This window comes from Grammomys surdaster, unplaced genomic scaffold, assembly GCF_004785775.1.
Source record: "Grammomys surdaster isolate TR1022 unplaced genomic scaffold, NIH_TR_1.0 169, whole genome shotgun sequence".
In the NCBI taxonomy this organism is placed as follows: domain Eukaryota; kingdom Metazoa; phylum Chordata; class Mammalia; order Rodentia; family Muridae; genus Grammomys; species Grammomys surdaster.
The window spans coordinates 16,061,313-16,078,525 of NW_021604617.1; positions in this window are offsets into that span (position 1 = coordinate 16,061,313).

The window sequence follows — 17,213 nt, forward strand, 5'->3', positions numbered from 1 at the left end:
TAAGACAGAAACACTTCAGGACAACTTGAACTGCCATGCCTTTTGGAGAGAGACACACACCCCCCCCTCCAACAACCACATCCATGTAACCTCAGTCTCCCTCACATCTTGAATCTTGCCACCAAGCTGATTTCATTCTATCCAACAACCGATTTAAGAGACAATTTACAAAACCGTGATTCTAGTAGGAAGACTGCCTGGTGGCCAAAAGCAAGCAGAGTCTTCCTTGATTGAGTTTCAGGTGAGGTGCTCACAAAATTAGAAGAACGTGGGCAATTCCTTTAATCACCAGGCAAGTAACAGAATGCCAGTAACACGATTAGAACAGTTTGTCCTAACTGGGTTTCATTTTGAATTGAATTCAGATAACCAATAAAACATTAAGTCTAATGTTCTGAACCATGAGGGAGTCTGCAGAAGACCTCAAAAGGCCCCACACGGCACTGAGGTGAGATTTCCTCTTATACTTGCATCATTTAATTGAGTGAACAAAGTTTAAGATCTATAATTAATCTCACAAATAAAATTACCAATAAATTTTGATCTCAGTGAAACAAAACACATACAATTGCAGGCACAAGGGTACAACCAAGGAATTAGCATAGCTATTTTCTTGGAGTAAATGTCTTAAAAAAGGAATATTATGCTATGATGTTCAAAACATTCAGTGTCAGGAAGCAAGGAACACAGTATAAGCTTAGAGTCATAAGCTGAATCCCTACTGACGATCCTGTAAGGGGTACTTTGCACTTGTCAACTTGTGTTTATCTGAGAAGTAACATTCTTACTCACACCTTAAAGATGAAGATAGAAAACCTCAGTGAGATCAAGCCACATGTTGAAGCTGTCCAGCCTGCTTGTTTTCTTAAATTAAGGATCAAAATAAGGAACAAAAGAATCAAATGAACAATGACAACTCAATGCAAACCAACTCTTTAAAAAAATGAATTAAAAATCATTCCATTGCTTACTTCGTATTCATTTCATTTTGTCAACTTTCATTGCCTTCTTCCCTCAATAAACGTTCAACTTCGACTTCTGTTGCTCCACAGGAAGGTAATTAACGACCAAGAAATTGAGAGTGTATTAGGCAAACGTATAACCTGCCAGTAACCAATGGAACTCTTTATTTTCTTAAACTGTAAGCTAAATTCTCCCATATACCAAGAACATGAGGATCTGTTGAAGGCTGTGTCCAGGTAATAGCTTGACTGACAAGAGCACAAAGGGACATGGACAGAAACAAATAATAATGAGACAAAGATGGGAATTCTCAATGATTCTCTTCACTTGCACAGAAGACCTGGGAAATAAGTACAACAGATAGATCTTGAAACACTGTTCCAAGTGTTAGTAAATTAACTTACCACGAGACTCTTTCGTATGATACCATATAGATAAGATCAGAGACACTCTATAAAGTTACATTCTTCTAAGCCCGGCAGAAAAATTTCAGATTCACACAAATCATAGTAGCAGAAGTTAAGCTTTTCATATCTTTGATACCAGAGTTAATGGGCCTTCATGAGGATTCTTGCCATGCATGGGGCCATCCCTTAAATATTGGTCACTTTGTATGTGAGTAGAGACAAAGAGAACAACTATTTAGAACAGTGTTTCTCAGGTTTGGGTTGTGACCTCTTTGGGGAGTCAAAAGACCTTTTCATTGGGGTCACCTAATAACATCAGCATATCAGATATTTACATTACAATTCATAACAGTAGCAAAATTACAAGTTATAAAGAAAACGGTGAAAACAATTTCATGGTTATGGGTCATCAAACACAACCTGTGTCAAAATGTCGAAGTATTAGGAAGGTTGAGAATCTCTGCTCTAGAAGAGAGAAATAGGTATCAGCATCACAAAGGCGCCTTGCTGAACATCAGGCTTTGTAAAGAAAAGTCCATCTTGCTTTTGTTCCTCATGCATCTTTAAAACCTGACACAACCTCAGACTCATGCCAGACACACAATACACATCAGATAGATAAAAAGTAATTTAATGAAATGCAATGTTCCTTCCCAGTTCGTACTAGTAAAAGCAACCCATGGCTATTGTGTTCTGTCCTGACAGCAGCAATCCTTTTAGGCAGGCAAGAAACTGATGTTTCTAAATTGAAACAGATAAAGGTAAAGCATTGTTAACAAATTAATTGGTTCTGAAACAAACTCCCCTAAAAACCTCTCCATTCTCCATACACCGCAAATATTTTCCACAATCCGGCATGAAACGAACCTCTTAAATTTTCACCTTTTTCTGGGGACTTGAACTTGGGTTTATTTTGAGTGTAATTACAAGTGAGGTTTCTCACCTTGGTTTATGTCAAAATCATTACGCTGGAAAATAGCTACAGCATTGCCCTTCACAGACTAGTGACGTGAGGGTTATTATTTATTTTGATTAGACTGGCTTTGTTATTAGAGACATTTTTCTCTCCGGTTGCCTGTAACAACTCCCTTCCAGAAAGAGAGGAGGAGAAGCTGCTGAAAGGAGGACCCAGGAATTCTAATTTTCCTCTCCCCCATCAATTTCTGATGGAGCTGGCTTTCTTCCTTCCTTCCGCGGAACCTTATCATATCAACCATAACACTGGCAACCTTGCTCATTACCCACTGCAACCCAACAGTTTACTTGCGGTACCTGCCAATTTAAAAAACACACAGTATGCCACTAGTCCACACAAACCCACAGCAACATTTCCACCAAAGGGTGAAATCCTGGAACGTTTAAGTATCTTGAAAGCAAATGGTAATTAAACACTTTTCCTACACTGGGAAGCTGGAGTGGTGAATGGGGTGAAAGCTAGGGATTGGAATCTATTATGCAGTGGAGGCTTCTGTCTGGTCGATTTAAGCAGATTGAAGCCGAGGCAGTCGCACATAACCCCCTCAGGTAAGGGAGCGCAGTGTTCCTCTGGGGTTATCAAACCGGCCAGGCCTTGAAGGCAGAGCAAAACCCTTCCAGTGGGAAGTTCTGCCTAAGTGCTTGCATGGCATCCACGGGATTATCCCACCCCACTCACACATCATCTGGCTTTAAACTTCAGGCCCTCTGGCAAAGAGGAGACGAACATTCTATTCGGTCCCTCCTCCCTCTTATCCCTTGGTTCTGCCTTTCCCATCCTGTTTCCTAGCAGCCGCTGGCTGAGGCCTGCCCTTCTCTGCCAAGCACCAGGCTGGATTAGCTGCAAGCCAATAGCTGGGGGTCAGGATTAAGAGGCCAGCGTGCACTTTAATACAAGCTGCCTATAATTAATGGCATTATTAATAGCTTGACTGAAAAATTCATTAAAAAATCCATTAAAAATAAATACCCTTTTACAAAAGGCATTGCCTTGGGTGAGAACAACAGAAAAAAAGATAAAGGAAAATTGATTGGTGGCTTTCAGTTCACAGAAAGACAGACCATAGTTCAAACTGATTAAAATTGAACATTTTAGATTAAGCACCCTTGCCAAAATATTCTCTGTAGTTACCCAACATGAAAATATTATGATATGTCACATATTTATATTCTTAGGCATCAAGGGCAGGGACAGAACACACGCAGGTAAATGCTCCATGTAACTTTCTCGGAGTGAATATTCTTAACTCTCTGCAACAGCAGAATGCCCTTATGAAATGCTAGCGAACTAAATCTGCTTAGTTCAAAACCAGAACTGCAAAAGGCCGGTCTCGGGGAAGATCATCACCCCACAAATCTTCATTTTTCCCAACTCTGTAACAACCTGAATACTGTCTACGCATCTGTGAATCAAGCCCCCTTTTCTGTTTTTCTTTCTTCTTGAACTCTTTCTCCCATTCCCATCACAGCTCTGGTCTGTCTATCTGGCTCTGTGACTTGGAATCGATCCTATTGAGTTTTGCCTCAGCTCAAGTAAACAATGTTGATGGAGGCTGGAATGTCTGCTTTAAATGTTTGCTGAGAGAGAGAGAGAGAGAGAGAGAGAGAGAGAGAGAGAGAGAGAGAGAGAGAGAGAGAGAGAGAAATAGAAAGGGGTATCTATAGGCTAGATACGCAGCCACAGCGGATTTCTATAAAGGTTTGTTTGTGTTGATACTAAGTCTTTCGGGTCAACTTTGCCCTAGGTTTAATCTGCTCACTGGTGTGAGATGAACATTGTCTTCCTGAGGTACAGGCGATCACATTCTCACTCAATCAAAAGACCCTATTCATGAGAGCGTTTGCTGGGAGAGCGCTTTTATGCACTTCACCTGTTAGGTTGTGTCTATAGAACACAAAGCCAAGTGGAGATTAGGCAATTATCTGGTTAATAGGATCAACATAGACAAGAAGTTCATTCAATGGGCATTTTTGACTGCACACCATGCACAGCTCAGCCATCCATAGATGAGAGGCACACAGGGCAAGGAGACAGGGCAATGTTGCTGAGTTCATGATGGAACAGAGGAAATGATACAATCACACACAACCAACAACTGATGGGCACTTTACAAGCTAAGGCAGAATCCTACAGGATCTTACGCATTACCGTGTGCATTGTAACACAGCAAATATGAGCGATTGTGTTTATGTCTAGCTAAGATTCTTGAAAAGACAGATCATTGTTTCTACTGATTTGGGTAGCTCCAATTCGCCCTTTTCAAATCTGTTCATTTTAAACAGATCATGTTTCTTTTTTTCTTTTTAACATTTGAATATGCGTCCAATCTCCTTTGTTGCTGTTATACTAAGTTCCCAGAATTTATACTGGAGATAGTATTAGGTTCCTGGAAATATTGAGAAACTTGTCTTTATCTGGATTCACAAAGACGCCCACAGATACTGTGTTAAAAACCCGGGCATTGTTTCAACTCTCTCTTTTCCAGCCTTAATTGCTACTTGGTACAGAGGTCTTCGAAGCTATCAGCACGCCATGATCGATTCAGAGAAGTGAGCTTTGCAGAACAAAGCACCTGATAAAAATGCCCTTGCCCCATTGCTTTTCCCTTACGATGCAAATAAAACCACAGACACAGTGAGCAACAGGCTGGCTGAGTAACTTCTCAACCAAGATGAGGTAGTCTACCTAGCATCTTTCATTCCCCTCTATTTCCTCACGATTACATTTTCCTAAAAGTGAAATATTTGTAGTCTTATAAGATTGGGAAACTTAAAAATAGATGTTTGGGGATAAAATTCTCTCCCTTGTTCCTTCTAAGACTTCCTCAGGGTTTTTACTTGTAGGCTAGTATGAAAGCCGATGCCACTGCTTGGAATTTTAAACATTATTTCAGGTGGCTGTTTTTGTCCATGTGGGCCAAAGACATTTAATTATTGTGCTTATAAAATGTTTACTCATGAAATCAGCTGCTATCTGAGCATGTGCTAGAGACAGAGAGACAGCTAAGCAGAAGGATCAGTGAGATGGTTGTCACCCAGAAAGGGCAACAATGAGAATACAAGGAGATGACATCACTGTCTCTATCCATCACAACATGCCTGGTGTGTTCTCATTGGACAAATCGATCAGTAATGGTTCTGGGGAAAAAAAAAGATCTGGGCCATTAGAAAAATGACATCCTGCAAATACACAGAAGATTCTGCATTCCATTTTTGTCGTTCAAATCCGGTTATTCTGGATGTCTGAGTCTGCTGGGAAATTCACCATATTCCGAACACTCAGGGAGTCTACTTCCATTAAGGAGGAATTGAAAGCTTATAGACATGACTTATGAGGAGTACGTGCAGAATGTGGAGGAGAGGCATCAAGGATCAGGGAGCGAAAGAAGACCTTTCAATAACAGTCTCCACAATAAGATCCCCATCACCATACCTGTAATCAGATAGATCTGAGCACAGATTCTGAGTCACTCCTTTCTTCAATCATGAAATTATATTTGAACGCTTACTAGATGTTGGTTACATCCCAACAACAACAACAGACTCCCTGCATCATCCTGAATGTTATACTCCAATGAAAGGATGGAGGATAAAAGAGGAATATATACATATATGTACATGTAGGAATATATATATATGTATACATATATATATTCCTATATGTATATTCATACTACATATATTTATATATTATTACAAGTATTACATAATACACCATAAACATTATATGTGAAGGTGTATATTATGTAATATGTATAGTAAAATATAAATATATATGTATAATAATATATAAGCATAAAATATGTAACGTTTTAGAAGTCATTATAGATAAGAATTAATAAATTAGTGGAATGCATAAAGAAATGCCAGAACAAATCTTTTGATCTTCTAGCAGTGTGATATTTCCAGATAGATTAGAGGAAGAAGAGGGACATGGACATGGACATTTACAGGAAGAACGTTATAAGAAAAGAGGGCAGTGAACTCAGTTTCTTGAGGAAGTAATATAAGAATGAGGGAAACTATTATCTCAATGTTAAATGTACTTACGGTCACAGGATACTGACAAATACAGCAAGAGTTTCCGATGGCAGAGTGGAGGGCAGAAATGAAAGCATGTTGTAAATTCAAGTGGGAACTGAAGTTCATTGATTTGATTTTGGTGTTGTTGGGGATTTCAATAGTTCTAAAAAAAAACATTTTGAAAATACTACACTAAATCAAATAGATTTTGAGAATGCTTAGTTAGTCCAACACTTAGTCAATTTCATTAAAATTATTGACAAATAATTTCTGTAAAAGTACAGGCTTAAAATCAGATTATCTATCTCAACAAAATTTGAGCCATAATTGTTGTTATGGCTTTCCCCCACCCCTACCCAGGAAGAATCTACTCTTCCTGAATATAATGCTAAGCAATAGCTATTATATCTTGTGTCAGCAATCTCCTCTTTACCAACTCTGAGTATATACAGATGAAAGCTTCCCTAGGAGGATCATTACACTTTAATTAGGACATAGAGAAAATAGTTGATCTTGAATGGTGCCATACAGTAAAATGTGCAACCCATGTGATCCTAGAGAACAGGAGAAACAGGTAGTTGTAATCTCTGCCCAGAATGGAGTCAGTTAAGTTTATCCAGGGAATATTTGTAACTGGAGTCTTAACGAAGGGGGAAGATCTAGACAGTCACAGAAGGAGAGAAGGGAATTTATATTTTTAAGAGGGAAAAGCAGAAATAAAAGAGCCCAGGGTAGAAAGATTCTGGCTAATATTACCCTGAAGAGGAAACACTAATAAATTCATCATGCAGTTATCTAACTTACTTTTCACTCAGGAATGATCACTATGGAAGCCATGTCAAGAGTCTGAATGGCATTATGGAGCTATAGGGACTGGCCAATGGTCCACTGAACTAATCCAGTGAAGACATTGTTAAGTGAATTTGTAGTCTAGGGTTATGAATGACACTATTAATGAAAATAATTACTGAAGTAATAGGGGTGACATAATTGTAAACAGTGTTTGACAAACAGAGGATGAAGGGGGCAGTCAAGGATAACCTCAGTACATTACTCAGCCAAAATGACGAACTCAGCAAAGTAAGAAAGAAACAGATTAGGGGTAAATAATAATACTGAGTCTGAATAGGTAGATCCTGATATTTTCTTGTGACAATCCTCATGGGAATGATCATTTCATGGAATACACACATGTGGATCTGGATAGGCAAAATGTGTATAAAGGGACCATTAAGCCTACATCAAATTTATTTCTATTGATAGCACGCATATTGTACTTAGCATTTCCAACTGAATGTTTGTACCAACAAACATAAAAATGCTTCATGGTAGCAAGCATATGTCTTGCATTTGTGTTTCTCTTGAACAATCTTCAAGTAGCTTTCTAACATCACTGATGATAGCTCTCCCAAGTGCTGTAGTTTCCTGGAAGAGCATAAAACCAATAGCAAAACTTTTCTCCTGAGAAAAGACTAAGGTATATTGAAATGCTCATCAATTAAGGTATTTTCTTATTGTTGAATTTTTAAAAATCTGACTGAAACATTTGGAAATTCTTTTTAGTTTGTTTTGTTTTATGAGATACCTGGTCACTATAAAGCTTGGATAACATTACGGGTTCATTAGAGCTCTTGGGTCCCAATTCCTCACAAGGTAGGGACCACCATGTGTAACTGGGAATCACCTTCAATTTTTTTGTTTCTTTACATTATTTTAGTTAACGTGCATGGGAATTTTGACTGAACTTATGTCTTTGTATTATGTGTATGCCTGGTGCCCATAGAAGCTAGAAGAGGGTCTCACTTCTAGAGTGAGAGTTAGCGATGGTTGTAATCTGCCATGTGAGTGTTGAGAATTAAACCTAGGACCTCAGGAAAGGCAACCAGTGCTCTTAGCCACTGAGCCAGCTACCCAGATCCTCTTTGTTAGAAAAAAATAATCTCTTGGATGCAAGGTTTCCAAAGTAAGGACTTGCATAGCATGTACCAGGATGGGTACAATTCCTGGTGCCACAAAATTAATTAAATGAAAATGTTCTATGCAAGCCTGGACTTTTTGTCACTGTGGCCACTATACTACATGCTTGGTGCTTGGCACAGTGATCAGCAAAAAGTGGGTGTGAATAGGTATTTACTGAATATATGAACCACTATTGTCATGTGGAAGAAATCTCTCTTTAGAGCCAGATGCCTAACTAATAAAAAGCTTCCAAAGTCTTCATAAAATGAGTGAGTGAGTATTGTCGCTGAGATGTTTGTTCTTATGTGGTTAATGAGTCACCAGTCTAAATTCTGTTTTAAAAAGCAGGCAGTTTATAGAGACATGCTGCTGATGTAATTTAAAGAATATACAAAGGCTCTTTGGGTCGTATGCTTCTGTCAGAACACTTGGACTTTTGTTGGTTTTAAGGATAGGGTGGCAAAGAAGCATCACAAAGTTGCATCATCTTAGTCAAGAGTTTGTAGGCACATTGTGCTACCTGGCACAGGTTAGGATTTTGACTAAATTTTGTCCATCTCCTAATTTGACTTCCCCTGTTAATTCTTGAAATTTACAATAGCAATTATGATTTGATTGTTGTTAGAATTGCCTTTGTACTGATTAATTCAGCTCTTTGACAATTTTATGCATTGTATATAACGGATTCTGATTACTACCCCTCCTACTCTCTATCTCTCTGTATCTCTCCCAGCCCTACCAGTTCACCTCTTCTCTATGGTTCCTTCCTCAGACTCATGAGACATTTGGTTTAAGAAGGGCATGTGTGTGAGCATTAGGTTGAAACTATCTACTGGAGCCTGGTAGAGTGGTGGGTACCATCTGAAGGCAACCACTGCCCCTCTCTCTCTCTCTCTCTCTCTCTCTCTCTCTCTCTCTCTCTCTCTCTGTCTATCAGTAGCAAATAGTTCATTATTGAGGGTCAGAACCCCCTGAATTCCTCCATCCATGCCTGTCTGTCTACAGACCCACTCTTGTGCAGACCCAGAACAGGCATCCATGGCTGCTGTGATTTCGTGATTCCAATGGTCATGTGTATCCCAGAAGATGAGATTTCATCATTCTTGTTCTGATATTCCAGCTTTTCTATTCATTTTCTTGCTTGAGCCTTAGAGGATGTGACTTTAGTAGCTTCAATATTTTTAGAGTTCCTTTGTGGACACATCATGTGGGCCTTTCAATCTACTGAAGCCCGTATAGACTAAGCAGTTGATCAGGGATGTTTAGAGTGGAATAGTCATAGAGAACACTATTGTATCTACTTGACAAGTCAAGTAAAGAGAGAAGAATAACCACTAATGGAGTGGTAACATGCACTGCCTCTCAAAAGCGAGGTGGAATATGGGAGGGATGAGCAGCAGTTCAAATCCTAGAACTATTCCCTTAATAGGTTGACTAACATATACAAAAATATCACTTGGGTAGGAATTAGAATAATATGACCCATGTCACAGTTTATTTCAAGAAACTCTTAGGAGCTATTTATATCCCTCCATCAGTTGCTAATTCAGCTATAAAACATTTTGCTTAAAGTCAGTAGATAAATTGAGTTTGTGTGTGTGTATGTGTGTGTCTGTGTGTGTGTACACGCAAGTGCATGCATACACACACACACATGCACATGTACACATTCACATGTCAAGTTCGGTTGCAACATGAAATGATGTGGAGGTGAGTGAATCTGGCCATGCCAATATACACAGCTGGAAATAAAGAAGGAACAAAACATTTTTATTTCATACGTTGCTTGAGATTGAACCTAGGGCCCCACATTTGCTAAAACAAATTAAAACATTTTTTTTAAAAAATTTTGATCTACCTTTACCCTTTAAGATGTTTGTTAACTGGGAGGTTTGAATTGTGTGTTCTGAGAGATGATTCCAAAAGATGAAGAAACAAAGCATGCCCAGTAGCTTGGCAAGGGAGGGCCTTTAAGGATGCAAAAACAAGTGAGATCATCAACTGCAACGTGCTGTGACAGGAGCAGGAGACTGAGAACACGGACTTTCAAGTGAAAACAAGCAGAAAGCTTCATAAATCTGAATTAAATAAACACTGACTTGAAGGAACCTGAAAAGAAAAAAAAAACAAAGTGTTTTCTAATTATTTCAAAACTGGAGATAATAGAGGGGAAACACCTTCACCATGTGAACTTTCCAAATGGTGATTAAGGAGATGGAGCTGAGACACAGAATACTCAAATAATGGACACTGGTACTCGATTTTACAGAGGCAGTACATGCTGTCACCTGCCCATCTCGGTAATAATAGATGCTGGTCCGCTCTGCACTTCCTAGATGGAAACATCAGTTTCAGCAGCATGTGTCCTGCTCTGAATGCAAAAGATATCCATGAGTATTAACCAAGTTTACAGGAAGAATCAGGTTCCATAATAAATGCCTTAGCAAAGAGGCTTTGGGGAATGAAAATGTATCTTCAGGCAAAATCCTCATAAACTAGACATCATCTTTGATTTGCAATTTATGGTATTTTCTTCACTGTATTCCATACCCTCAGCTTGACGTGGCATGATTGAACACCCACGGTGGGTGGATCATTGTATGTACTGAAACTAAGTCAATGGAATTAGAACTTCAGGGAAACGTATAACAAGCTGAAGTTTCCTGAGTTTGTTTGTTGGTTAATGATAGTTAATACATTTGTGTATGATTCAATTCACCCAAAAAGGAAGCCATTCAGAAGACTTGTTTGCATTTTAGATATCTGGTGATCTAATCTGCTTTGATAAGATTCACAGGATATGCTAACCTACTTTCCACTAAAGGATATCAAAGAGCACCAGGGACTTTCAAATACAGGGAAAGATTGAGAATAGGAAGACATCTCAGCGCTTAAGAATGCTAGCCACTCTTGTAAAGAACCTGGTTTCACAACCATCTCTAACTCCAGTCAAGCGACCCTTCAACTTGTTATATTTGTAGGCACCAGGCCTGAACACGATGCGCACATACACAAAAATGCAGACAAAGCACATAAAATAAAACAAATAAATCTTTCATAAACACAGACCAAGCTACACAAGTTTCCCATCAGTTCTAGGATGTAAGTAAAAGGAGGGGAGAAAAACGAGACAATATCAAACAAATTTGATTTTGTCAAGACACTGTTCAGAGAACATTGAATATGATGTAAAGTACAGTATGTAAAAGAAACTGATGTGATGAATCTTAAATCATAAAAGAAAGCTATAATAATTAATTTATACACAGAAATTAATGATAAACACTTTCTGGAAAATTCTGTGTCATTTTTGAATTGTGTTGATATTCAATAATATCATTAGCCTGGCTACTGAAAAGAAACATGATGTCCTACAGAAATGTGTTAGTGTACACACAAGTAGCTGGAACACATGTTTAGAGTTCTTGGTAAATGAGTACATGGGTATGCTTAATTCCTTGTTGATCATTCATTTTTAAACATCTAGCTGATGAAAGATGACTCTTCCATGCAATGTACTAAGAATATTAAAAATTGAATATTTTTAGTATTAAACTATTGAAAACATCTATGTAATTACGAATGTATTTTGAAATAATGACTCTTTCAACTTTTCTGGATTTCAAAGATCACTTATAATTGGTTAAAAAAGTGACAAACTTAATAATTATTTTTATGAAGATAATTTATATGTATGTAAGCAATATGAGAAAAACAAAAGTTATACATGTGTCTTTTTGTTTGTTTGTTTGTTTGTTTGTTTTTTTAAGAGTTAGTATCCTGACAAGGTAAAGTCTTCCCAGATAATTATGAATGGTAGATGGAGGTATCACAGGACTTAGGAACATTGAAACTTACTCTCCAATAGCATGAGTGAATACAGAGGGGCAGAACAAAAGGGTTCCAGAAGCTGATGGGTTAAACCACACCCCCAAACACACACCAAAGGCTGAGAAGGTTTTTATGATTGCTCTGCATGAGGTTTAGGACAGACTCATGTGACTTTAGTGTGTGTATTGCTTCCAGATTATCAGCTGCGCCTCTGAGTTTGAATTTTGTCATCTGCGAAAAATGTTTCTGAATTCTTGGGAAAGTCCCTGCACTTGTGACATCTGGATTTTAAGAACAGTGAACACACCCTTACCCTGACCAGCACCTAATCTCTGCTTCTTTCTTTAGAAGACATCTAGATAGAAGCTATTTTTAACATTTTCCCCTGATGTTACTTAAATCAAGTAAGTATGAGACATTGTTTTCACAACTTACAGACCTGACAACGTCATATGCTGCGACTGTTGCTCAACTGCATTGTGTCTTTTGTTTCAAAGAGTCACAGATAACCTCTGTTTTTACAGAAAAGCTCAACATAAACATAGCAACTTATCTGTGAGAAATGTGAGCAAATTAATGTCATTCAGCATAAACCCAAGCACTGTGGCTTCAAAACACTTTGCTTAAATTAAGCCAAATAGTAATAAAATATGCTTTATATAAGGAATATGACACTATTTCTTGACCTTTGTGTTTGTTTTTTGTTTTCCATAGCCTACATTACCAATCCCAACATGTGTTCTCCTGTCACTGATTCACTCTAACATAGAACTTGCAACAGAACATGCTGGAAATAAGGGTTATTGACTGGGGACTAAATCCATCTCACAATGGATGGCTGGATTTGCTCTGTGTTAGACTACAGAAGACCTTAGGCAAACACTCACATATGTAATGAGTCCGTAAGTTGAGCTCTCAGCAACCACTTTCTTCTTCTTTGTTGATGGGGATGAAAGCCAGGGCTGTTTGTGCTGGACAGGTACCACAAAGTGAAGTTATATCTCTAGCCCTGAAATTTTAGGTCCATCGTTGTTATGAAAGGTTAGAAAAATGAACAAGATAACTTTACTAGATAGTGTGTATGCTTCAGCCAGTCATGTTTTCCCTATAATAGAAATATGGAGACTCCTCTACAGCAAACACATGGTTCAAAAAAAAAAAATGACTGTTGAGGTCGGCTTCTGTCTGCTTCCTCTTGAGTAATTCCTTACAGACTTAGCAGATAAAAATTCGAGGGTGAAGATTAGAAAAAATACAAAGCTGTTATGTGGGAAGTAAAAAGCCCCCCATGTTTCTGCTTTTATATCTGAGTGTGAGTGAACTGTGTTCTCGTAAAGCTTTGCCATTTCCTCCTGTCCACAAATAACCTCTGGTGAATGCCATCATTTGGAAAAAACAAACAAAGGAAGAAACACAGTTTGCACAGATCATACAACATACTAAGAAGATGATTCACCAACAGCAAAAAAAAAACTCTTTTACTAAAGCAAAGTGGCAAAGCAAAGCAAGACATTAATCAACCTCAATCTTTGGTTTCTGAGAATGTTTTTAAAGGTATGGAACTGTCATCTCCAGAGCCCCATTTTAGCCCTAAAATAAATGCAGCGTCAAGGGGTCAGATCTGTTCTTTCTGAGCTGGCTTTTGGCCTACTGTGCAGCAGCTGATGCTGAGAACTCAGTATCAATAAAGGGGGTGCTGTCCCTGTGTGTATTGTGTGGGTGTGTTAATCTACCACCCATGTCCAATTGCCTGAGCACTAAGTGGAGTGGATGAGGATTTGGGGGAAGGGTAGAGAAAGCTTGGCTTTTCTTATCTCATTCAAATTGGTTTGTTCATTTCAGTTCTCATGTGTCTTATAAAAATCAAGATGGGTGAGCTCCTGGGGGACTGTAGTATATTCTCCTCTGTCAGCTAAGGATTATATCCTATAATCTGTCCCCTGGTGCTTTATACACACCCATTTAAAATAACTCCAGTAAAGGATCTTTAATTGACTTGGGGATGGTGGGGGCCTTCCCAGTGTGATTGTAGTTTGGGTTCAAAGGAGAAGAATGAGGTTGATTCTCTGCCTTGTGTCTAAGTAACAATATGTGAAAAGATTCATTTGGGTCTTAATCCTTATGGAGGATCTGAAAGGAGCTCTCCACTTAACAGCACACAGTGTTCTTTTGAGCTGCTTTTCTTATTTATGTCTTGGTTGTTAAAGCTCTAACTGTTCCCCTCATTGTTTGGGGTGAGAAGAGGAAAGAGAATGAAAGAGGGACAAATTGGTATTAGCAACTTCCAATGCAATGAGCTGAACTTTAAAATGAAACTTACCCAAGTCTCCCTGTAAGAGGTTCAAATTTGGTTTGGAATATTCCGGGAGTCATTTTATCAGGTAGATGAAACAATAAAATTTGACAAAGAAAAATGCACTGATCAGATAAAGCATACATACAAAGAGAACGTTTGACCTTGTCCAATTGGGTCTCTCCCACGGACTCTGCTATAAGTGAGCTCAAGAGAACTTTCAAGGAAGAAAAGAGGTATACAGGACGTTGATCTCAGGATTCGTGACAACAGAATTGTATAGCTTTAACTGCACATGCAGTTTTAGGGAACACAGGTAAATATTTCTTATCAACTATTTTTCTACCACATTTTTCCAGCAATATATCAAATTGAGAACATTTTATTTAGTACAAAATTGGGGCAATGAAACAAAAGAGTTGTGTAGAATATTTACCCCAAGAACAAAAAATGTCATCATCTCTCAATAGCTGCATATCTGTATCTTTTTTTTTTTCTTTTGGTTGGTTAGTTTGGTTGGTTGGTTTTTGCTTTGTTTTTTGTTGTTGTTGTTGTTGTTTTAGCTCTTACTCCTTTTTATATCACCAAGAAAACTGAGAATACAGCCAAGTTCAAAGCTTCTACACTGTCCTTGATAGACAAATGTAAAGGCTGGGTAAAAGTAATCAATAGACATTGCCCTTCCTGACTTTCTCTAGAGTGAATAGCTTGCACAGCCATATCAACATGACCTCAACGGTTTGTAGAAAGGGAACTCTGAGGAACCAAGTGTGTTTGAGATGCATATCAGTCTTGCTACACAGGATCATCATATGTGCATAAGGATAGATCTGGATGCAGATGAGAGTAGGAAGGGACATATATGGATCCAATCTCAGCAATCAGTGTGAACGTATTTTGTTAAAGCAAAGACTTCAGTGAGGCAATGGTTATGCCCAAGGTATACTTAAAAGAAGGAATATGTAAAGGTTATTATTACTCAATCAAACCCCAATTTGGGGATTGGTCTCTACTTTTCTGCTATCTTAAACAGTTTTGAAGGAATTAACATATAACTAGTATTCTTATTATTTGCAAATGTTTGTTATTTTATATGTAATGGCTTTTACACACGCGTGTATGAACACCACATGTATGCAATGTAAGTAGTGGCCAGAAGAGGGCATCTCCTTTCCTGGAACTTGAGTAAAGACATGCATCACCTCAAGGATGCAAGGAATCAGATTTGAGTCCTCTGGAAGAGAAGCTGATACTGTGAACCAGAGAGCCCCATTTCCAGCCCCTGATAAACAATTCAGGAGGAATTGGCCTGTAAAAAAAAAAATCTCTCGAGGAAAATTTGAGTCATGATTGAAATAGTTTCTGGAGAGGCAGTTGTGAAATGGGTCTACACTGAGATTTGTTTTGCTCACTTTGGAATTGACAGCTGCCCTGTGTAATTAAAGCTATGGGCAACATGTGAACAATAGTAAATGGTTATGTCAGTTGTTTTGCATAGTTGACCAATGCAATTCAATCATTGCTAGAAAGTTAACAAAACACTTGTGGTAGTACCATAATACTATCACATAAAATAAGTACTGGGATAGAATATAATATTTAGGAAAATACTTGAAGTGTATAGCATCATAGACCTTGATATTTGAAGTTCATGGTTAGCCAGACTAGTGTTTGATATGAAGATGGGATGTATGATGGGGTGATGGATTCTTCGAGGAGTCTCTTGGCAGTGAGGCACCATCTCTGAAAGTTTCAGATAGTTTGTGCTATTACACCTGTCAGAGATAATTAGGTAAGAAGAAAATACTCTAACCAAGTGTGGTAGTATATGCCTTTAAACCCAGCACTTGGGAGGAAGAGGCAGGAAAATTTCTGAGTTTGAGGCTAGCCTGGTCTACAGAGCAAGTTCCAGAACAGTCAGGCTGTACAGAGACATGATGTCCAAAAAGAGAAAAAAAAAAAGAAAAGAAAAGAAAAAAAGAAGGAGAAGGAGGTGGGGGAAGAGGAGGAGAAGAAATTTCTAATAATCGTTGTTCTCTTTCCATAACATTGTATAGAAACAGTATTTACCCATTTTCCTTCCACATCTAACAAGAGAATAATGGAACTTATGGTTTTACAGACATCTTTAATATTGGTATATGTAAAAAAATGGACCATTGGTAAGAAGAAGAAAGATGAGGAAGCTTCATAAAGCAACGTTTCCTCTACTTCATTACTGTTGCCTTTCATGTCTTAATGGGTATTTTTGTTGCTCAAAAGGATTTGGGTGAGGTCTCCCAAAGGGGCTAGCTAATATTTGATTTGTTTAAATTATTTTCCTTTGTATAACCTAGTACTATTGAGCATTAAGGTTTATAAGAGGCAGCACCTCAGGTGTATATTTCTCTTTGACAAACACTCCCCATTACCCTTAGCTTTCTCTTCAGACAGACATAGCATACGTTTACAAATGTGTATGCAGGGCTGGAACAAGAACTCAATGTTTGCCACAAAAGCATGAGGATGTGAGTTCCATCCTCAGAATTCACTTAAAAAAATTATAATGAACAAACACAAAACAGCTGGGCATAGTAATATTCACTGTAAAGGTAAAGTTAGGCAGAAATATGAGTTGTTGGTCAACTAGCCTAATCTACTAGGCCAGTTCCAGGCCAATAGGAGACCTTGTCTCAACAGAAAGGTGGATAGCTCCCAAAGAGGACACCTGAGACTTTTATCTGCACACACACATACATACATACATACATACATACATACAT